We start from the raw sequence: 24,316 nt of genomic DNA on the forward strand, positions 1-24,316 counted from the left end.
AGAGAATAGCCACCCAATCTGAGGCAGACATCTGCCGTGTATATCACAATCAACCTTCTATTAAAACACGACTGCTTATGACTCATAGCTTGACGAACAACGCCCATGCCTCAGACTGCAGTGTTCCACCAACCAAGGACATCGCATATGGAAATAACCAATACCATGGGGTGAAATGGGCTGGGGATGAGGAGAGGGAAAGATCCAGATTGAGGAGGGATTGGGAGGGGTGCGAATGAGGCCGATTTATATCGGCGAGAGAAGTTCCAAATCGATTGAATGCAGATCAGTTTTGGGTGAAAGAAAAAAGGATGTTAAAATGTTACCGCCCCTCTACATCATATATGAATATATCTATACTTTGTTCTTTAAAGTCATTTAAATATTGAGAGGAGGTACAAAAACCAAAACAGATCACGAGAATCATGAACAAATGCTTGGCACAGTGGAACAAGGAAGAGGAGGAGAAGGAAGCTAAATCATGCATTATGGAGATATTGTGGAGGAAGATCCATACTGATAGATGGCTTTATGTGAGCTACTTTAATTAAGGGGAAGCCTGCTGAATTACTGACCCCTACTGGAACAGAAGGAGGAGGATGAGATTCACAGTAGGAGCAGAAAGAGTGGCAGGGCATTGTGGGGGGTTGGGATGGAGACGGGGGTGCGAGCAGAGAGGGTGGCTGGTTGTGGCGACATACATGTAATGGTTGTGAATACATAAACAGTGCACTAATACTCACAGGACTTCTTCAACCAAACAATGTTTTTGTCACATCTCGCCCACTTTGTTGATGGTTTCACTCCCTGTCCTTATGTTTCTGTGTCTCTGATTGTCAATCACTCACTTTAACTGCTTTCACCTGTCCCTCATTAACTTCCCCCTCCTAGTGTATTTAGTCAGCGTGTGAACCTTCCTCTGTGCCACTTCGTCTTTGTTCTTTGTATGAAGCGTCTCAGCACTGATTTCTGCCCGTTTATCCCCGACCACGTCTTTGCCTTCTCCCTGGCGGATTGTTTGCCTGATCTACAACTGACTACCTGTGTACCGACCAACTACTCCTTGGTATTATCCCTGCTGGATTGTTTGCCTGATCTACAACTGATTTCCCACCGACCTATCCGCTAGTAAAGCCATTCTTTCTACACTGATTTCTGCCTCCCGAGTGCTTCTGAGTCCTGTTTCCCCTGCTGCTCACCCAGCCGTTGAAGTTCATGCAATTGAGATATACAGCAATGGGTCCAATTATTTTTATCCCATTTTTATTATACTATTTCATCTGAAAGAGGATGCAATTGTAAACACCATTGTTGGCACAGTAAATAAAAAAACAGGAAATAATTCTCTTATACCTAGACCAGTGGTTCTCAAACCGCGTACCACCACAGAAAATATTTGTCTTCCGAAGTAGCACCATTATGATAAATACGTATGTTGTTATTATAAAATATAACACACAGTAGCGTAGGCCTGCGGCTCTATTTAGTTACGCACATCTCATGCAGGAGGAAAATGTATTCTCCAAAATAATATAATTTATTGTTAGCTGTTGTCAGCTGTACAAAGTGGTAGCACCAGTGCTTCATTTGTAAAGTGGGAGGTCCCGGAACGCAGAGGGGGGGTGAATCCGGTGACCTACGGGGCAGAGCAGTCTTCCGCGATCTGATCGCATTTTTTGAGCCGGATTACACAGTGCCTTGTCACCAAATTATGACTGTGCGGATGGAGAAAATGTACAGCGAAGCAGCAGCCTCCCTCCGTGAGATCCTGTCCTTAGCGGAGAAAGTTGCCATCACCACCGATGCTTGGAAAGCGTTGATTACGGAGTCGTGCGTGACGGTGACTTTTTTACTGACTGGGTTGTGCAGAGTGCGATCCTGCAGACCCCCTCCATACCAGAGAGGCGCACTGCGGGAAACATGAAAACATGAAAAACGAAAATAGGCCTATCGGTTTTAATGTTAAATTAAATGGTTTTATATCTTAAACTAATTCCGTTGCAAAGAGGAGGCGCGCAGGATCAATATCCTAATTAAAAGGAGTTCGTCGGCCAACGCTGAGACATTTTGCCGATTGTAAATTGACATGAGATATTGTAAACGTTTACAATCCTGCTCTTTGATATTTATAATTTCTATTAACTTGTGCGTGGCACACACGCACGTGGTCATGCATGGTAACCGTTTTTCCCTCTGCTTGCCCCTCAGATGCGGCGAATTTCGAAAGTGTCAGGCGTGGTTTGTTGGCCTTTCGTTTTCAGTGCGTCAACCGAGCTCCGACTCTTTCAAATGACAAATCTTAATAAACAACATGAAATTCTTGGGATTTGTTCTGTAATTTAATACACGCATATTATTATTTATTTTAAACATGTTTTTATTTTTTAATTTTTTTCATGAGAGGTACCGGATCTGCCCAAATAAGTACAGGGAGGACACAATTAAGAGGTGCCGGATCTTGTTCCGGCAGGATCCGGCTCAAATTAACCGCTGGGTAGCACTAGAACAGAGACACGGAAGCACATACATATACACACACAGCAAGTGAGAACATGATCTCATGGTTAATGTATTTCCATTCGTACAGTGGCGGCTGGTGGTTTTTAAAGTGAGGGAGGAAGGACTGCGTGCTTGGTTGCCATTGGCCTGCTTGCACTGTTAGTGGGGTATGGTGGCATAAGTATGTGAGACTCATGTTGTTTCAGGGTGTTTTTTGGGGACTACAAAGTAGCAGGGAGGGATAATTATGTGAATTGATACAAATTCACCAGTGGCAGCATTGTACTTTGAAAGCTGGTGGGCAGCATGTCTTGGACTACAAGGGCAGAAGGAAATGATGCAGAGCCAATCAGTCAAATCAGGCCTACTCTTGATTTGTAAAAATAAATAGAAAAATCTGGGCCTAGCATTGGGCCTATTTTTTCCCTAAATGACTGAAGCTATTGGTTGTAATTTGGCTAGGTTTGTTGTCAGCTACAATTGTTTGAAGAAACAATGAAGACACAAGACCAAAAATGATGCCATTTAAAATGCATCATGCTCTGAATCATTCACTAACATATCCTTTCCACAATATCAAACAGAATGGTCAAAGTAACAAACAATTAAAAGAACAACAAGAACATTATTTCACAACTATTTGCATGGGCTTTAAGCCTAACCTTGTTTGAGGCAAATGTTGATGTTAATGGATGTTTCGGAATGTTGGTCATGGTGTTAAGCCAATTAAGATTGAATTTGTTAGATTATAAGGAAGACTGAGGTCTATTTTCTAAAAGCTACATGCCACAGTGAGACCACGATGGAAAAGTTTGCCCTAGCGAAACACTTATAAGATGGTTATTATTACACTGGTAGAGGGAGGGTGAAAAAATAAGTTGACTGATTGATTTGATTTAAAGAACGGCAGTGTCCAATCAAGAGAACTATTAATCAAACACAGAGCAAGGTAAACAAATCAACTAATGAATCAATCAGCCAAGCAACAAAATCTCCAGAGTGATCGATCATTTAGCAATCTGTTTTATTAAAAATGTTCAATCCTCACAATGAAAGATGAAACAATGAATTGTAAATAACATTCATAAAAAGATAGAAATTGAGTAAATGATGTATGTTCCTCAACCCTTTAAAGAGATCTTTATCTCATCAGGCCTGCTTACACTTTAAACAGCTAATTTGGTGTGGGAATAATAGTAGAGGTAATGCATTATTGTGAAACTGAGATGAACAGTTCCTATCCTACATTGGTCATGGAAAACCAAGCTGCCTATTGCCAAATATGAAAACATGGAATAATGTGCTTTGATGGGCTTTGTGATCCACCAGCACTGATGGTTGGTGTACATGTAGTCCCTCTTTGTACACTGAGGTGCTATGCAATGAAGATATACCTGTATATAATGAATGGTAAGGAATCGGCAGAGACACCATGATACAATATGAGAACATATTATGATATTTTGATTCTGTAAAAATTGCAATTGTATAAATATTGCAATATGTATTTTGGCGTTTTCATCATTTCTGTGGTTTATTCTCCGGGTATAAAGTTGGAGTATGGATTCTAGTGATCCGCTGGAGTCTGCCATTGCTTTTAATATGAAGGTTGCTGAACAAATCACAACATTGTGTTACGAAAGCGGAAAATCGTGATTCACATTTTCTCCTCACCCCTAATACAAATAGCATAGATTTGTAGATACATAGTTTGTGTGTGTGTGTGTGTGTGTGTGTGTGTGTGTGTGTGTGTGTGTGTGTGTGTGTGTGTGTGTGTGTGTGTGTGTGTGTGTGTGTGTGTGTGTGTGTGTGTGTGTGTGTGTGTGTGTGTGTGTGTGTTGGTTGTATACCCTAACTGACTCTGGACAAAGCCCATTGACGTGTAAAAAACAAAACAAAGATAACACATTTATTTTCAGAAAATTTGAACTTTTACCATATTGCTTTAGCCTGGGAACTAGACGTTTCATCACATAACTGTTGATATTTTTGCAGACATATTTTATATGCCAGCGTATTATGTGTCCCGGGCCAGCCAAACGATTTAATGAACGTTACATTACAGTTGTTGCCCACTTGCTGATTGATTGCTGACACCATGCACTACTGTCTTAACTAGCTAACTAAGTATCTTCTATTTCATACAATATTGTTTTTCCTTTTTCTTTTAAAGAGAGATTGAAGTGATTGCTGAAAGATGCAGACTCCTGCTTGTAGCAAATTCAAAATCATTCAGGAAATCGATATAAGATTGCGAGCTAGACCGATTCTTCAAGTCACTCGTGAGGATATTCGCAATTCTTGCGGTTCACATTAATTCCGATAATGGAAATTACCAACGATCAACTAATTGCGATTTCATCACGTCGCTATTATTAATACTTTGCATTGTCTTTTGCAACACAGTTGACATTCTTTGCTATTATGATGAGACCCACTGAGCTTTTTATTATGGCTGCATAGCCAGGATACCTTCTGATGTACATCACAGCCTCAGAACAGCACCCATTTAAGAAAATACAAGAATCCCAATGGCTACAGCCAAACGTGAATTCAAAATGGTTATTCTCTGCACATCGCAGAGTGGAGGGATAATTATCTGTAACAAGCACCAAGACAGCACACTATGACATGCAATAGAAAGAAGAAGAGAAGTATGTCTTAACTATATTTTTGACCTTTGCTTTTCAGTTTTTGTATTCCGTTGCCATTTCAAATTTTAGTCCATTTAATCATATCATATTCATATTTTCTTTCCGCCATTATTCATGTTTTTCATTATATTGTCGGATGTTCAAAAGGGAGGACATTTTCTTGCTGGAATAATAATGCTCTCTGTTTGCATGGCCACTGAAAAATTTATGTTTCAATTGTCCATTCTTCTTCTTTGTGTTCCTTCATATCAAAAGGTAACCCTACATGCAAAGACTCAGCTAATGACACAGACCGAAGAACTTTCTGCCATACAAAGGGGTGACGTACTGGAGGCTTGGTTCAGGTTGAAGAACTACAGCCTGGTCATGGGCTAGGATAAAGACAAGACATGAAATACACAAAACAAGATACATAAAATACAGAATTAAGAGTTTCAGGGGCCTCGCTGAAAGCTATGACAACCTGTTTTCTAATTGTTCTCAAAAGAGGAAGGGCGTTGCATCTGAGTACATTAACAATTAGTTTGTGTCTGGTGTGTGTGTGTGTGTGTGTGTGTGTGTGTGTGTGTGTGTGTGTCTGGTGTGTGTGTGTGTGTGTGTGTGTGTGTGTGTGTGTGTGTGTGTGTGTGTGTGAGTCAGAGAGGGAGAGATAGAGAGAGACAGATGGTAAGCCCCCTGTGAAGGTCTGGGGAGGAGATGGGAGTGGTGGAGTGATGTGTTTCAAGCTGAAACGACTGCTCAACAAGAACTCTCTGTTGTCATTCTGTTGATTCATAATTTAATGAGAAAGTGTTTGCAGCCTCGCAATCACCCTGTGTGGAAATCTAATGGAATTCTCTGTTTGTCTCTTTCCTTTGGTCCTATGGGCCAACTCCATGGAATCACGTGGTCTGGCAATGACTGAAACTGGGCGGGTGACAAATGCCAATTTGTGATTAAAATTGATGGTATTTGGAAACAATGTTAATCATTTTGGTCTGCTTCGTTCCACCTTTGATAGGCAAATGAGCAGCCCTTGGCGAAAAGAGACATGATTTTACATCATCCAACCCTGTTCCATCATCGTACCAGCGAGAAACAAATGGGTGTGATGAATTTGTGGGCCACAGTCGAGGAGCTCTTACACCGTGTCCATACGAATGTAAATACATCTGAAAACATTTTTTCCCTGTTTAGGTAGTAAAATCTACACTAAAATGCAATTATTTTCCCAACCAAAGCTGAGAAGACGGGCTCAGGGATTCCTACGTACGTGGGACTGAAGAATACGGTTCCGTGTCAGATTGTTCCAATTTAAGTTCATTGATGTTTTTGTTTGCCACAAAATAATAAATTAGAATTTTATAATAGACAAAGACTAACGCGCATGTGAGATAATCCAGATTTCACCAGATATCACCAGGCAGCTGGATATGCAGAATTCATGACCACAATCTACTCCCGCTCGTGGCAGTCATTCCTTGGTATAACCAGCGCAAGTGAAGAGGCTGTGTACAACCCTGGACTGACTGACTGTTGTCATCCCCCCCGCACTGGCATGTGGACAAACAAACCGGGAGGATTGAGAACAAGGCAACTGTGTTTAAGTTGTAATGCAACAATGGTGGAACAAAATAATGATAAATAAAGCTTTTGTCGGCGCGGTTACTGAGTGTAACCAACAGCTTGGTGGGAATAGGCTGAGCGGAGCGCCAGCCCTCTGCTGGCTGTCAGACCCACAAACGGACGAACACACACACTCACCAATTAATCAAGAAAATATAATTGTGTCTCGTAGAAAGGAAAGACCAATCCCATTAAAATGTGACATGGAGAAAAAGTATAAAAACGAAAATTGTCATTTGTGTCTTAATAATATTTTTTTATTTCAGACCCAGGAGGATCCATATCAACACAAACAAAATAAACAAATAAACAAATGTTTCTCTAAGTAGTCTTATTGTTGTTTTGATGCACCAAATCCTTTCTCTAAATGTTATTTTGATGTGTATCTTAAAACACTGATTGACTTTAATAAGCTGCAAAATATCTACTGTTTGGTATAACCCCTTCCGATTGAAAACCCAACATTTTTTTGAGCCACTGGCTGAAAACAAGGAATCATATCTGTTCTAACAACCCAAAATACCGCTCTTTGTCTGCTGCTGCTGCTGCTACCGCTGCAGTTTAGTTATTGTTCAAACATTCACCAGGACTATTTAAAAAAAGAAACACACAGGCACCCACACTCTAAGCACTGCAAAGTCATAAGCGATTTGCAAAAAAAAGTCCAGTGACTTATCTCAAGAGTTTGTTTAATTTATCTCTCCACTTTTCTTTCATCTGTGGTTACATAGCATGTGCTCCACATGTTCAAGCCACAGCTGCTGCTTAGCACACTAGTTGTGCAGTAATAAGTTCGTGGGCCTTAGTGAGCCTGCCCAGACCGGCAGGCTGTTGTTAATCAACAACATCCCACCATTCTTTCACCACCCTAATAGCTTCTCATCAAAAGACCCTCTAAGCTCACACCACTGGGCCCATCTTTTTTGTCCCTTGTGTCCACATATAAAGCAGTTGGTGTTTATGTAGCGCGTTACTCGTTGTCATTACCACAGTGAGTGCTTCATAATTAATGCCTCTGATAGGAAGAGGAAAGCAGAGAAGAGATAGAGATTTAAAAAGAGCTTCATTTATACCAAGGGAAGTAATGCCCTGCTGAAAACAGAAACAAATCAGTCAAGGCAAGTCGGTTACAAGTTAATTCCAAGTTGACAATCAAGTCCCCCCCCCCCCCCGCGCGCGCTAGCTACGTGACTGCCAGAATGAATAATACTGAGGACAAAAGGATGAGTGGAATTCTGACTTGAATCTGTGCAATGACTTGTCAATTAACCATTGTGTGTTCTTAAAGAATACTAATAATAACTCTTTGTCTGATGTTTTCATGCTGAGAAAGCTGAAAATAATTAGAAATTAATAGACAAACATAACGCTTATAAATATGTTTTTAACATTCCCATTTTTTCTTAAATGATAAGAAGTCAAAAATAAAAATTAAAACAAATTGACGATTTGTACTTGTTTTTAAAATGACTGGTAATTGATATGAGACCTGCATTTCCTAAGTGGATGAAACACAAATTAAGCCGATTAATCCCAACACTTAGCCGTCTGCTTCATGAATTGAAGGCAAAAAAAGACATTCATCAGGCCGTTTTACAGGAAGTAAGCAGTGGGCGATTTGGGTTAAATCTGGCTAAGCCCTGGTTCTCATTCAGTCGCTGCTTCACCTTGCATGGTGTGTTAATCCAGCACAGAGATGGCGAAATCTGCACAGCTGGGCTGAGCGGGTTCAGTTTGCACATGTACTCAAGTGTGTGTGTGTGTGTGTGTGTCTGTGTATGTGGGTGTGTATTGTGCATGTGTTTGCAAAAAAGCATTCCATTACACTTATGTCTGCACCAAGGGTAATTTCATGACGCTCAATGCTGTTAAAAGCAGATACATTGCTGCTAAGCCAATATCTTCAACAAACAGACTGAACACTTGTCACTGCAGCTTATGTCAATATGAGTTTTAAATGGAGATCAAGGAGGCACCTTGCGGGCTTGTGCAGATGCCCAAACACAGTCACTGTGCGAGAGAGAACATCATTAAGCCTGATAAATACACTCATGCTCTGCCCATCTGTTTTGGTGTGCATCACTACAAAAATAATGTGTCTGACTGCGTCTGATTAAAGTTTGCTACTTTTCTGGATAACTGATATGAATCTAATATAGGATGTTGCAGCTTTAAAGGTGCTAAAAACAAGCGCACCTTAGTGGTGACGTCATGTCACACACAGACAATCGTGAATTAATTGATTAGCGGGGGGTAAGGTTATATAGGGACCTTGTAAATTGTTTGATTGTTGATTGTTCATGCTATGCGACCCAGGGTCATGATGTAAAGAAAAAATAAACTAAAACTAAAGAGAGATCCAGTTTCTGTCATTCCTGATCGAATTGTCCTGCAATAGTTGGTGCCGAAACCAGGGAACATTTAGATGAAGGAAGAAGAGGACGAAAAGTCCATTGGTTTGCAAGAAAAACAAGAAGACAGAAAAAAGGAACAATGGCTGAAATCGACCGTAGAAAGAAAAAAAGATCCTCAATCCGCACCGCTGTAACCAGACTGATTAACAAGATTGACGACGAACTTGTTAAAGAAAGACCAGATCATGATGCATTGTATGTAAGCCTTGTGGCACATGGGGGTTATTATTATCTGTGTTATACAGTTGGTTTGATATCTTGAGGTCAAAAGGTCAAGGAGCATAATAAGTTTATTTATCTATTTTATATTAATTGTAGAAAATTGCTAAAATGATATATTTGAAAAATAAGCCTTGTGGCACATGGAGGTTATTATTATCTGTGTTATACAGTTGGTTTGATATCTTGAGGTCAAAAGGTCAAGGAGCATAATACGTTTATTTATTTATTTTATTTGTGAAAAATTGCCGAAATGATATATTTGAAAAATAAGCCTTGTGGCACATGGGGGTTATTATTATCTGTGTTATACAGTTGGTTTGATTTCTTGAGGTCAAAAGGTCAAGGAGCATAATACGTTTATTTATTTATTTTATTTGTGAAAAATTGCTTAAATTATATATTTGAAAAATAAGCCTTGTGGCACATGGAGGTATTATTATTATCTGTGTTATACAGTTGGTTTGATATCTTGAGGTCAAAAGGTCAAGGAGCATAATACGTTTATTTATTTATTTTATATTAATTGTAAAAAAATGCTTAAATTATATATTTGAAAATTAAGCCTTGTGGCACATGGGGGTTATTATTATCTGTGTTATACAGTTGGTTTGATATCTTGAGGTCAAAAGGTCAAGGAGCATAATACGTTTATTTATAAATTTTATATTAATTGTAATAAAATGCTGAAATTATATATTTGAAAAACAAGCCTTGTGGCACATGGGGGTTATTATTATCTGTGTTATACAGTTGGTTTGATATCTTGAGGTCAAAAGGTCAAGGAGCATAATACGTTTATTTATAAATTTTATATTAATTGTAAAAAAAATGCTGAAATTATATATTTGAAAAACAAGCCTTGTGGCACATGGGGGTTATTATTATCTGTGTTATACAGTTGGTTTGATATCTTGAGGTCAAAAGGTCAAGGAGCATAATACGTTTATTTATACATTTTATATTAATTGTAAAAAAATGCTGAAATGATATATTTGAAAAACAAGCCTTGTGGCACATGGGGGTTATTATTGTCTGTATTATACAGTTGGTTTGACATCTTGAGGTCAAAAGGTCAAGGAGCATAATAAGTAAAAAAAAAAAAAATGTAAAAAATCAATGAAAATATATATTTGAAAAATAAGCCTTGTGGCACATGAGGGACATTAATCAGTATCTTGCACAGTTTGTTTGACATCATTCACTCAAATGGTTGAAGCGCATTATAGGTTTGTATTTTGAATGTTAAATGAATGTTGAATATTAAACTAACTTAATGCCGGTGCAGATTTCAGCGCCTTTACCTGCGCAGCGCATTGAAGAAGCGCCTCAGTTTGAGATCACGGGAGTGGATTTTGCTGGGCCTATGTACAGTAAGAATCAAGGAAAATGTTATGTTGCTCTTTTCACCTGTGCAGTCACCAGAGCCATTCATTTAGAGTTGGTGACTGATTTGACTACGGAAAAGTTCCTGCTGGCGTTCAGACGTTTTGTGTCACGCAGAGGACTATGTACCACAATATATTCAGACAATTCTAAAACGTTTAAACGAGCCAACAAGGAGTTGACAGCATTGTGGGATTCCCTGTCATCTAAAGAACTACAGGAATTCTTTGCTGAAAAACGAATAATCTGGAAGTTTATAGCTGAAAGAGCTGCTTGGTGGGGTGGAATGTGGGAGAGAATGGTGAGGTCGGTGAAGACGTGCCTACGTAAAGTTCTGGGAAAATCATGTCTGAAATATGAAGAAATCGAAACCATTCTGATAGAAGTGGAAGCAGTTGTTAATTCCCGTCCCATCACTTTCACCCACACCAGCAGCGAAGAGCCTGTCCCTCTAACGCCATCCCATTTTCTAATTGGTCAGCGTCTAACAGCGCTCCCATCCGCTGGCAACGTAACCGCAGCGGCCCCCAACACAGACCAACGTCAGTTAAACAAAAGGTGGAAATACAGACAGCGCCTAATCAATACATATTGGACCCGCTGGAAGAAGGAATATCTCCTGGACCTACGATCTGCACATTGCTCATCTCATGTAAAAAGATGCACAGAGTTAAAGCTCGGAGACGTTATCCTAGTGAATGAAGACAAACTGCCCAAACATCTTTGGAAAATGGGAAGAATCAAAGAAGTTTATATCGGAAGAGATGGAAAGGTACGCTCTTGCCTTGTTATGCTACCTCCAAGGAACCTAATCAGAAGACCAGTACAATTACTGTATCCCCTTGAACTTGATGTGTAATGAGAACCAGAAGAGTCTCATTGGCCGGGAGTCTGTTGCAGCTTTAAAGGTGCTAAAAACAAGCGCACCTTAGTGGTGACGTCATGTCACACACAGACAATCGTGAATTAATTGATTAGCGGGGGGTAAGGTTATATAGGGACCTCGTAAATTGTTTGATTGTTGATTGTTCATGATATGCGACCCAGTGTCATGATGTAAAGAGAGAATAAACTAAAACTAAAGAGAGATCCAGTTTCTGTCATTCCTGATCGAATTGTCCTGCAATATAGGATAATTCAGTGAGAACCTTTTGGAAATAGAATCGTCACCTTGGTCGTCTCTCATGGTCTTGTTAAGATGCAATCACTATCCAAGTAGGATGTGGTAAAAAAAAAAGTTCGGATTTAAAGAAAAAACCTGTAACCTACCTGAATAGAACCAAATTACGATTAAAAAAAAAGGACGGTGGTCGTAGTTTATTGTTAAGTAAATCCTGGTTCAGGATTTTTAGCCTTTATCAAATAGAGTGCAACTTCTTATGGGGAGGTAGTTCCGTTCACACCTCGGAGACAGCAGTGATCTTCAGCAAACACACCCATGATAAGAGTCTCGTTGAGGAAGTCATTGATCGCCCCCGAGTGGGCCAGACAAATAGCAACCAGCAAGACCTGCTTGCAAGGCTGCCTACGCATTAACTTTGAAAGCATACTATACTTATTTGTTCTGCTTCAGTTATGGTATATACACTATCCTAAAGCCACATTTATACCAAATGAACATCTAGCAAACAAAGCACACACATTTCACACTGCCATGAACATGCTGTGTCCCCTAAGGCAGTATTAGAAAAAATAACATCAAATTATATCCACATGCATCACTATTTTTCACATCTCCACAGAACCAAATTGCCTTTCAGCATACCATTAACATCGTTACATGATGGAATACGGTCATTTGTTCATGTACAACAAATTGCAAGGCAATACTTTTCAAACATATAAAAAATGTATAATGGAAATATAATATTAAGTTGTGACTCGCAAACACAATCATAGTGCATGTGATGCAATTGTCACAGTCAATTGCCCGGCTTTATTTCCTTTACTTTAATCTCGATGTCCCTAAGCTGTATATAGACCAATTGCGTCTTTGTTAACATTATCTGTAACATCTGTATTGGTTCCTCCCATGATAATGAGTTAATTTGATGCACCTGATTTACGTAAATTCTGGATAGTGAACAGGGGAAGCTGACCTTAAAAGATGTGCCTCAGTGGCTGGAATCAAACAAACTCCAGAGCTTGCAGTTGATTTTGTTTTATTTCATCAAATGAGAACAAAGGTTGAAACATTTCAACCCTGGTGCGTTAAAACACCTGTTGAGTTTGCATTTCTGGATATATAGGTGGGAGAAAGTCCATGAGGGTCATATCTAAAACCATAATAGAAAGAGTAGCCGTCAAAAATAAATAAATGTGTTTAAGATGGCAACGTGATTTGTGAAGAAAACCAAACAGACGTTTTTGAGAGACAAACACAACACCCACACACATCCTACTCCCGCCGTGAACACGCACACATCATGAAACGTCCTGCGTCGACCAGGTCAAAGCTCTTTCAATGGACTGGCTCAACATTCCCCTGATTTCCCTTCCAACTTCCATCCATATACTTTTCGTCCTTTGATTCATAATCTCCCCCGCCCCCACTTCCTTCTCCGCTCCCCTTCTCAGCTGGCTAACATGGACCAGCGTGACTTGCACATCCCACTCCCGGCCACCTGTCTGTTCTCCTTATGTTCACACGCGTGTTTCCCAGCGACGTCCTGTGCCCGGCCCCAGTGCTCCTGAGCGCAGGAAGCAGGCCAGATGCTCTGCGTTCAGTGCTTTCACCCGGGCTGGCTGTCAGCGAATTCAAGGGCGTCAGCAGCCCTGGTGGTTCCCTCAGTCGACCAGGTGTCCTCACATAGGCCCCCAGTCAGCACGCAGGGAACCTCCATCCGGTGGCACATGAGTCACCAGCAAGGCTCGGGCGCCCACGTAGGCACACAACTATGCATGCACACACACACGCACACATGCTAGAACTCACAAACACAACTATGCACACACAAACACACACACACACACACACACACACACATGGACGTCGATGTCTGTCTTGGTTGAAGCGTTGCCACAATTTGTCGATCACATGTTTTCATGTTTTACAGACATTGGTCGTATCGCTACATTTAAGAGAAAACGTGCTGGTAGTTCTGGTACATGTTAGGGTGTAAGGCAATTAGTAAATATCATTTGCCACACAGAAATGGAAGACTGTATTCTTTGAAAACAACATTTATGACCTATTATTTTCCCTCCATTGTCAATATTTGGTATGCTACCCCCACAACCCTTTAAATTGCCACAACTTAACAAGGCCAGTGAATATCCAAAATAGCATGTTTTTTCTTTCTGTCCTTCTCCTTTCTCCGTTATTTTTTAACAATCACTCTAAATAAGCTTTTAAGACCTTCAACACACCCGGCTTTTTAACCTTGGATGTGACAGCGAGAACCAAACAAAGTAAGTAACAACCAACAGCAATCCTTCCAATTTTAGTATCAGGCAAATTCAGCAGGGCCAACAGTAATTGAACAGTTTGTGTCTGGAACTTCACAAACATACAGCAACACCCGAAGCAGACAAAATAGCATTACTGTGGCTTGATGGTTACTGCGGTAACAATATCACAGTCTAAAAAGACTGTGATCCCATTTAGGCACGGTGGCAGACCCATGGGATCCTGTCTGCGTGCGTCTAGGAGCAAATTTCCTCTCTGTTAGTCTGAGTAGTAAGACAAGGTGGGAAGTGAAAATCGACTTCAAGCAACAGCTGCATTGATTTTATTTTTGGTGTTATTCTTCCCAACCCTTTCCACCCTCTTTTTTGGAAACTCTTCTGACAGCCTCGAAGATGAAGATTATTATATTCACCAAGTTCCCTTGCTCATGGTTAGGAGCTAACCCATTTCCGAAATAGGTGTCCTAAAAGTTTCTCACTCTGGGACGGAATTAGTGTGTTCTACTTAAAGTCTATCTTAGGCAGTTTTGAGGATGGCGTTAGTGGAGCGCCGTCCAATTGGGTTATCTCAAGAAAGTTCTGGAAAGTTAGCAGACTTCTCGGCAATGACAGTTGGAGACGAAGACGGCCACAAACGTGCCCACGTGATGTGCCAGTAAGGCGGAGATAGAAATGAAGTGCAAGCTGAGCCCTTTACCATACAGAATCTTCCTATTTGATTTAGGAGACCCCACGGGAACTCCTTGGACACCACCGCTAACAACAATCACATTTCAGTGGAGCATTAAGATCACGACCATTGGAAGGAAAAAGCTAGAGACACACACACATACATACACACACACAGTCACACATATTATATTGTAGATAAAGTATAAAGGAGGCATAACACTTCACATTTCCCTAAAAACTGGGGGAAATTACACTAAACTTTATCACGAAAACATGCATCGAAGAATAAGTCATTGGATAGGAGGTGTTAAAAAAAGTAAAGGCACATACATAATGGATGAGTTTGTGTTGCATTTCACCTTTGTCTAGGCCCCTGCAAAACTCACGTCAAAGGAAGAAAACACTAAAGAAAAATAAGGAATTCACCTGTCTTGAACATTTCCCGAAGAACAACATTTGAATTTTCCTATTTTACTTTTAAAAGTAAAGTAAAGTTATAGGACTTTTTTCATCCTGCCACCATATGTTAACACAAGTAACTAATTCCCAGATGGACGAGTCCACCCTGTGTTGCCAGCCACCTCCCAACCCGTCTATCCATCCTCCTCCTCTTCCTCCTGTGTTTTTAATCGGCTGTTGAGAAGCGGTGGTCTTGATGTGTCTGTGCTGGGCACTCTGGGGAGTTGAGTCAAGTGTCACTCGGTCCACTGAGTCGCTTCTCCCCAGTGTATCTCAACATGGGCTTCAGCCGTCATCATTATCACTTCTCTACTGCGGCTCCATTTCCCTGTTTCTTCATTAAGGCATCTATTATCTGAACACCCAATCATTCCTAATCGCCATGAATGCGATCGAAGAAATATGGGGAACATGTACTGTTAGTCTGTGTGTGTGCGTGTGTGTGTGTGTGTGTGCGCATGCCTGTGTGTTTATTTGTATGTGTGTGTTTGTATGCGTTTGTGTATTTTGTCTTTTTGTGTGCGCATGTGTGTGTGCGTGTGAGTGAGTGTCAAATCATACACCACTCACAACAAAGGGAGATGTAGCGTATCCATAGCATATTGATTGTAGGTTTGAGAAAAATCAAGTGCCACCAGATGAAAGCCACATCAACGCGGGGACATCTGCAAGCTCTCCAGTAGTTTGCTTTCCCCACTTTTTTTCACATCTTTTTTTTGACTCCACTTGCAGAGTCTGCTTGAAAATACTTTATCTGAACATGACAGGAAGAGAAGCAACAGACTGCCTTGATGATAATTACTAGACTCATGTTTGTTTACCCACTCTAATGGGATGAGTTGACAGGTGGACTATTCCTTCACTGTAGGAAAGTGTATCTGCCTATGTCTTCCTTCTGTCTCCCGGTCGCGACTAGAATCTCCTCATGAGCGCCACGAACGCTTGTTTCAGAGTTCTGATGTTTACACGATGAAAAGACATGAAGATTGATGGATCTTAACAACTTGATGATTTGCAGGCATCACGTTGAATTAGAAAAAAACAAGCCCAAATGATTAAAGAGTGCTGTTTAATTTCTATAGCAAGAGCCTCAGCAAATACAACACTGGTTGTGGTTGGTGTGTGCGTGTTTGAATGTTTTGGAGTGCATTAACGTGTGTATCCATGTTGTTTGTAACTGCGTGTGTGTGTACCTATGGTTTTCTGTTACAAATGTTGTTTGCATATGTGCACATGTGTTTGCCTGTATGTCCATGTGTGCGCTTGTGTTTGTTAGTGCATGAATGCGTGCAAGTGTTTGTGTTAGTAACCGCGTATGGAGGTGCCACAAGTCATCCTTAAGAGCTTCACCACATCCATCAGGATTAGCTGCGAACACTCCCCCAGGCAGAGATGCACGCCGCCGCCACGCGTTCCCACGCAACAGCCAGCGAGAGGTCACCCACACTATGGAAAGACGGTCGAGTGTCTTATAAAAGTATTCCATGGCCCTTGTCCCCATTATTACCCTTTTAGTGCGAAACGATGGCTCTTGGCCCTATCTAAGTAGTAGAACAGCCTATAAACACACACGCCTACATTGGCTGCAAATTGGCCCCATCATCCATTAGCCTTCATACAAAGCAGCATACAAGCCTAAATGTGAAGAATAAAATAAACAGAGTGAGAGGGGAAAACGGAGTGACAGTGCAAAGGCACAGGGCTGTTGAAGGAACCTGTGACAGCATGAATGTGTCAAGCCAGGGGTTCTTCGTGAGAGGAAACTGTTGAAACATCTGTAAGCTTATACAATGTGCGTGTGTCTGTATGTGTGTGTCTGTGTGCCAAATGCCATCTGGGGGCGTGCGAGTGAGTGAGTTAGTGAGAGAGAGGGAGGGAGGGAGATGGAGAGAGACTGTGTGTACATTTGTATGTTAGTGTGTGGGCCATGCATCATGGATGTACGTTGGTATGCTTGTGCATGTGTGTGTGTGCGTGCGTGTGTATGGCAAGTGCCATTATGTAAGTCGGCTTGCGTTTGCGTCTGTGTGTGTATGTAAGTGAGATAAGCCTCTGACCTTTTCAACCTGGGGTGTTCAATGAGACATTTCAAACAAATGGGTTTAAGACAGCAGCTCTTTAGCTGTCAGAATGGACACACACACACACACACATAAAGTAGTCAAGAGATGCAGATAATCTCATGATTGTCAAGAGTGAGAGAGAGAGAGAGAGGTAAAAGGTTAGACTATTTGGGTACAAGTAGTAGGACTTGATCATTACAACGTGAAAACCTCTCACTTGACTGTGTCAAGTCTTATCAGTTGAAACACAAGCACTTTAATTAAAAAACACACACTCAGCCACACGTTAATAGGCAGGAAGACTGAATATTAACAAATCAGTGTGTGTGTGTGTGTGTACCCATGCCTTATATCCATCAGTGGGGTTTTAATTAGGATTAAAAATAATTACATCTATATTGCTTCTAGCATCGTCATTATATAAGTTGTCAGGCATGAATTTCGCTTGACACAGCATCCAAGAAACATCTCTATTGACAATGCCATCACTGCAGAAAAGATACATTACAACTACACATAAAGTAACATATCAATCAGTTAAATCAATAGCTTTAAAAGCTAACTATTTTAGCGCAAACTGTACTTGTTGATCATTTAGAAGTTATTACATTGGCATACAAAAAATTGCTATCTCCCTAGCTGTCCCTCTCTCGTTCTACCTCTCTCTCACGCTCTCTCTCCTTAATGAAGTTAGCCATTCTGCTCCTAATCAACTGAACACATGCATGCACACTGTCTCCAACACAATTCCTCTGGCTAACCTTTCCTTCTCATTTGCTTCTATTCATCCCCCTGTCCCCCTCCCCCAGTGACACATTCATCATCATCATCATGTTGCCTCATCGCCGTCATACGTTCACCAAATCACTGGCATCCAGACGGCTCGCCGGCCCAGGAGAGCCTGGAGGTTTTTGTCTGCAGCCAAAAAACACCACAGTGCCTGATTTTATTTCTCAGCGAGTGTGTCTCACTGGCTAAACATGTGTTTCCAATTGGAAGCTGAAGGTGTTCCAATCTCTGAAGTTAACTAGTTTGTACTTTTTCACCATCACAGCCTTTTTTGGGGTTTTGACATACAGTGGGGAGAGTTTTGCAGGGCAAGGATGTACAGTGTGTTTTGATCAGGAAAAGGGATTTACTACCTGAAGGCACCAGGATGGTTGAGTTGGTTTTTAGCTCAGTCATACATTTACATTTGGGTCCGTGCGCGCTTGAGTGCATGTGTGTGTGCATGCGTGTGTAACCGTTATCGATTTTACCTTTGGCATCATTTCTGAACTTGAATCCTCAGCTTAAAATCACTCTCTCGCCACTGTAGAGATGTCCTCAATCAAAGACAAATTCTTCTTTGCATGCTTTCTCAGACATTTTCCTAAACCGTCGTCAACGCTAAGCTGTACAGGGCATGCAAGTGTAAGAGCAGAGCCCACCCTGCTTGGACCCACACAAAGCCGTAGGTGCACCAGAGCTACACACGTCCCCAGTAGACTGTAAATGTACCAAAAACATCATTTACAAACACATGATGTAACTATAGCAACATGGGTTTGTGTGAGGCTGTCACAGAGTCTTTTCCGAGGAACCTGTTGTGACATGATCTAAAATGGCACAGATTCAATCTCAGAAAATAACCTTACCTCCAGCTGGCCTCACAATAAATTGCCACACTGCTGCTGCTGGTTGTGGTACACGGACGCGTAAACACTAAGAGGATGAATGGATGCATCCGAGCGTGGGGGAGTGTATTTCCAACCGTGAGCGGACCAAAGGAGTGCGGTACATGTTGGTATGATTGTGCGGTGTCAGGTGTACATTACTCTATGTGTGTAATGTAACTCACAGCGTGTGATTCGCGCATTGGTCTTTTTTTTTCAGGGGAATTGGTTTGAAGCTTATTATGAGATCACAATCCTAGAATGATATTAAATTGTTGAATGGATGATGTTTTTTTTTCAGAGACGGCTCACATTCGCGATGCAAATTTTCTTTCAAACAATATAAGCAATTCATTGTTCAAGGCATTTATTGGCCAGTTCACGAAGCATCCTGGTATATAATTATATGACTTGTAATATCTAGTCACATAACATACTGGAATTTGCAGAATCCTTTCACAGGATATACATTTTTGGAAGATGAAAAGCTTAGGAAGATCACAAACAACCATACAACAATGGCGATGCCATTGTTGTATGGTTGTAATGCCATCCCATCCTGGCATGTACAGATGTTCTCAGTACGCAATTGAATATGGCTCCAGGTTGATCATTTAGAAGTTATTACAATCTTGCCCAACACAGAGTGAACTGGCCCCAAGGACAACCACGACCACTCTCTCCCTCTCCAATTGGTTTCCATGTCACACAATCGGCCGAACTTCTCCTACGCACCCGGTGCTACAGCGCCCTCCTTCCCTCGAGACCCACTCCCTGCACTCCGGCTTCCATTACCCAAAGAGAGGATGTTGTCCTGGGGACTTTTTGATATGGTACAATCCTTTCAAGGGTTTACAGAGCGGTGCAGGGAAGCTTGAAAACGACCTGTGATTTTGCATCCCTGTGATGAAAAACCGTTTGAGGCTCAGGCATATGTTTGGATGGAGATTGCCGTTATTCATGTTCACAAACAGAAATACAGAAAACAAGGCAAATGTCCTCCAAAATGATACTTTGGATGTTTGATTTGCAATCGAAGAGTTGACATTGAAAGAGCTACAACAGCACATTCCATTTCAATTGGAGAATTCTGAATTTATCATTTTAAACACAACCATACCTGAGCAATCGTAAAATTGACTTAAAGGACAAATCCGGTGTAAAATGGATCTGGGATATGTAAAGTATGATACCGAGTTGGGATGTTAGTTTGAGAGCAAAAAGGCGCATGCATACGCATTCTTAAGTTGGCTGTTTTTAGCCAATTCTACCAAAACGCTATAAACTTGGAACGATGGGGGCATGTGTTATGGTAAAAAACTAAATCGTTATTTTAAACCACTTAAAAGGCTAGAAGTAGCCCGACACTTCTTTGGTAGTATAATAAGGGTCTTAACATATAAAACGAGGCATTGATAACTTTGTAAGCGTACAGATTGTTTATTAAAAAGGACATTTTATACACACAATACCATCAGTAGTTCAACCGTCGACGCCATCTTGTTTTTAAGAATCGATAAGTAGATTGACGAACACAAAGATTGTGCCATCCGTCAACAACACGCAAGCTCTGTGTTCGCCAATCTACTTACCGAGTGGCGTCGACGGGTGAACTACTGATGGTATTGTGTGTATAAAATGTCCTTTTTAATAAACAATCTGTACACTTACAAAGTTATCAATGCCTCGTTTTATATGTTAAGACCCTTATTATACTTATATACACATGCCCCCATCGTTCCAAGTTTATAGCGTTTTGGTACAATTGGCTAAAAACAGCCAACATAAGAATGCATTTACATGCACCTTTTTGCCCCCAAATGAACATCTCAACACCGGATTTGTCCTTTAAGGGTTATCATTTTTTTTTTCAGATGAAAAGAAAGTTATCAGCTGCAAATGGATATGAGTCACCCCCTGAGCCTCCTTATTCAGAAAATATAGTAAATGTGGCCCCCTACTTACACAATCTGATTCTTAACCCTCCTTACATTACTAGCAATGAGTCCCTCTGCAATGATTCTTTATTTTATTTTCATTAGGATTTCTATCACTGGTCCTGACTCATTCTCCTGCCCAGAACCAAATTTAACCAGAATGGACATAATAAATATACATAATGGACAATCCTAGACATCCTCTTTTTGTCCTTCCTTTGGATTTCTTTTTCTTTCTTTCTCTTTCCTTCAATGTCATCATTGGAGACTTTCCCTCTCCTTCTGGTCCCAGCATGAAGACAAGTACACCCCTCGCCAAACCTCTACCCCTCCCCCCTCTCCCACTCTCCCTCTCTGTCATCCATCACTCAATGTGCTCACTTGAGCGACCCCGTCCACTCCACACACCATCCCTCTTTTGGCTGCCTCTCTCCTTCCCTCCCTCTGTGGTCCGTCTCCCCAGCACCTGTCCCCTTCCCTGCTCTCCTACTCTCATTCTGTGTGTGCACTGCGCTGCGCTGCGCTCTGATGTGTTCCAGTGAGTTTAGCCACTTCACACAGAGCTGTTCTGGGTCCCACCTGAGCCGCTCACTTCCTCCCACGGGCTGTTCCTCGCCGCGCGCCACCAGCCTCAACTCCTCGAAGAAAAAACACACTCCTCGAAGAAAAAAACGAAACAAAGAAAATAAACCTGTGCATGATAAGGGACCCTGACGGCTAGGGAAACAGACCGGGGCAACACTTGAAACGACTTCACAGAGAACCTGATTTATCACTCTGTCTGTAAAGGTGTTCTACCCCTTCATGTCTATCTTTCCCACCCCCCAGCCTCTCTCACTCTCTCCCTCGATCTCTCGGCATAATGCCGTGGCATGTGTCTACTCACTGTTTGTCGGGGCTCTTTTCTAAAAGAAAAGTTAAAAGAAAAGAAGAGGATAAAAAAGTCTTAACCTCTGTGGCGATTCGATCATCGCTGCGGGGAATGTTTGAAGAGGGGGGTTAAAAAAGATACGTCGACCTCCATACCTCAACAGGCAGAAAGAACATCCACAAAACAACAAACGGCCAACAGTCCTCCCGCCGTGCTCTAGAGACACACACTCAAACCAAACAAAATTACGTTCATGAATCACTGCTCTAAAATGAGCAAACATTGTGGGCAAATATGGCTGGTATTAATGAGGGCAACACTTTTTGTGTATCCAACCCTTCCGTCCAATAGATGCTGTTGGCCAAAGCTTTCAGTGCCAAACGGGCGCCCGCCTGCTGAGAGAACCACGGCGCCGTGACTAACGGAACAAAAGCTCAGGCAGTGCGGATGGTGCACGGTGAAAGTGCACGGTAAAAAAGTGCATTCCGGAATCCAGCCAAGAAGGCAGAATGATCCATAAGTCGGAGGGTTAGGAATGATGCAGTGTCCGATGTCTGCATGGGCGCGCACGTGGAATCTGGCATCTGTGGTAGTGTGTGTTTGTGTGAGTGTGCGTGTGCGTGCGTGCGTGGATGCGTGCGTGATGTGCACCTGTGTCTGTGCGAGACATTGACAAAGTTGAGAACAGGTTCCCATTTGTGAATGTGTGTTTTTGGGTGTGGTGGTGTTTGTGTTTGTGTGTTTGTGCATTGTTTCTCTGTGTTGGGGTGCATGTGTGTTGTACGTTTTTGTGCGCATATGTGTGTATGTGTGTGGGTGTTTATGTGTGTGGGGGGGTGCATGTGTGTGTATATTGTGTTTTTGTGTGCATGCGTGTGTGTGCAGATGTGTTTGTGGGAGCCCTTTAAAGAGGACAGACGGTTGAAGAGCGCCCCCTGAAACAAAGCCAGGCCAGTCAACTCATTCATAATTGAACGAATACCATGGAGTTAAAAAAGGATGGACAGCTAAATGGTGCTTAGAGGGGAGAAATGGTGAAGCCCCACGCACATCTTTAATAGTCTCACATGCATTATAGAACTGTTGGCAGTCATGCATAACACTTAAATAAACAAACACACAAAGAAAAAAATAAGCACTCACATTCACATATTAGATACACGTGTGTGTGTGTGTGTGTGTGTGTGTGTGTGTGTGTGTGTGTGTGTGTGTGTGTGTGTGTGTGTGTGTGTGTGTGTGTGTGTGTGTGTGTGTGTGTGTGTGTGTGTGTGTGTGTGCGCGCGTTTGGGTGGGGCAGTCGTTGCCGTTGACAGATGCAGCAGGCGAGATTTCTTTTGACTCTACAGAAGAAAACAAAGAGGCTCCATGGAATCTCTCTGTCTCTCTACCACTCTCTCATTTCCTTGAACTTTTCATTTTCAAAGAAGGGTCCCCTATTTCCCTAACTTCCGCTGCCTCACTCCATTCCTCCGACTATCCCTTCATCTCCCTTCTTCCCCTCCCCTTTTTAATCCTCCTTTTCCTTCCTTTTTATTCTTACCCGCTCTGCACCGCCGGGAACCCGAGATAAAAAGCCATCCTTTCGTCACACGGATAAGCTGGAGACAGTGGAAGTGTTTCAGAAGCTAATTAAAGTGGGCGGGGTGATGTATACACTCCCTAAGTGAGGAGGGGAGTAGGAGCCTCTGATATGTCACTCGACATCGCCTTGTCGTTCTGTGTGCGTGCGTGCGTGCGTGCGTGCGTGCGTGCGTGAATTTGCACGTGTGTGCATGCGTGTGTGTGTTGCTTGTGTGTATATGCACATGTGTGTGTGTGTGTTTGTGTGAATGTGCCAATGTGTGTGAGATTGTGTGCCTGTGTGCACATGTGTTTGTGTGAAGTTGGTGTGTGTGTGTGTGTGTGTGTGTGTGTGTGTGTGTGTGTGTGTGTGTGTGTCTATGTATAGTTTTTGACACCATCCATTACTTTTTGATTTATACATTGCTACCTTTAGGAGGAGGGTGACAAAGTGAGCACGATCAATCTCTCTCTCGCCCCCTCTCTCTCACACACCCTCGCCCTCCTTTCTGACACACTTACACACACACACACCACACAAAACCCACACATATGCCCCCCTTTTTCACTCACATACACATACACATGCACACACACACAAACACAACCGCACCCCCCTTACTCTCAAACACACACACTAACGCACGCAAGCACGCACACACATGCATAAAAAAGCTGAATGGAGATTTATATATTTTAATGAAGTGGGTTAAGCCAGAGGAACAGCAACAGTGGCATCATAGATCCATGAATGCTTTATGGCATTTTAAAGAAGTCAATTTCATGCTAACGTGATCAGTGCGGGCTGTGCTGGATTGGCAATAATGTTTTTCTAAACGGTTAGGGAGGGCTGGTCCGAAAAGGGTAGGTGTGGGTGTGTGCATGTGTGAGTATGTGCGGGGGGGAGGACGATA

At 41.8% G+C, this 24,316-nt stretch overlaps 1 protein-coding gene and 1 long non-coding RNA gene across 2 annotated transcripts in view; one reads left to right on the forward strand and one right to left on the reverse strand.

Moving 5' to 3' along the window:
* The window catches only part of grid2 (glutamate receptor, ionotropic, delta 2), a 362,174-nt gene that overhangs the window by 138,681 nt on the left and 199,177 nt on the right, over positions 1 to 24,316 (reverse strand). The window lies entirely within an intron of this gene.
* On the forward strand, positions 2,507 to 2,838 carry LOC132459057 (uncharacterized). Its single transcript, XR_009526095.1, has 2 exons — positions 2,507 to 2,748; positions 2,794 to 2,838. It is a non-coding gene; the product is annotated as an uncharacterized LOC132459057 (long non-coding RNA).

This window comes from Gadus macrocephalus, chromosome 6 (genome assembly GCF_031168955.1).
Source record: "Gadus macrocephalus chromosome 6, ASM3116895v1".
NCBI classification, from domain to species: domain Eukaryota; kingdom Metazoa; phylum Chordata; class Actinopteri; order Gadiformes; family Gadidae; genus Gadus; species Gadus macrocephalus.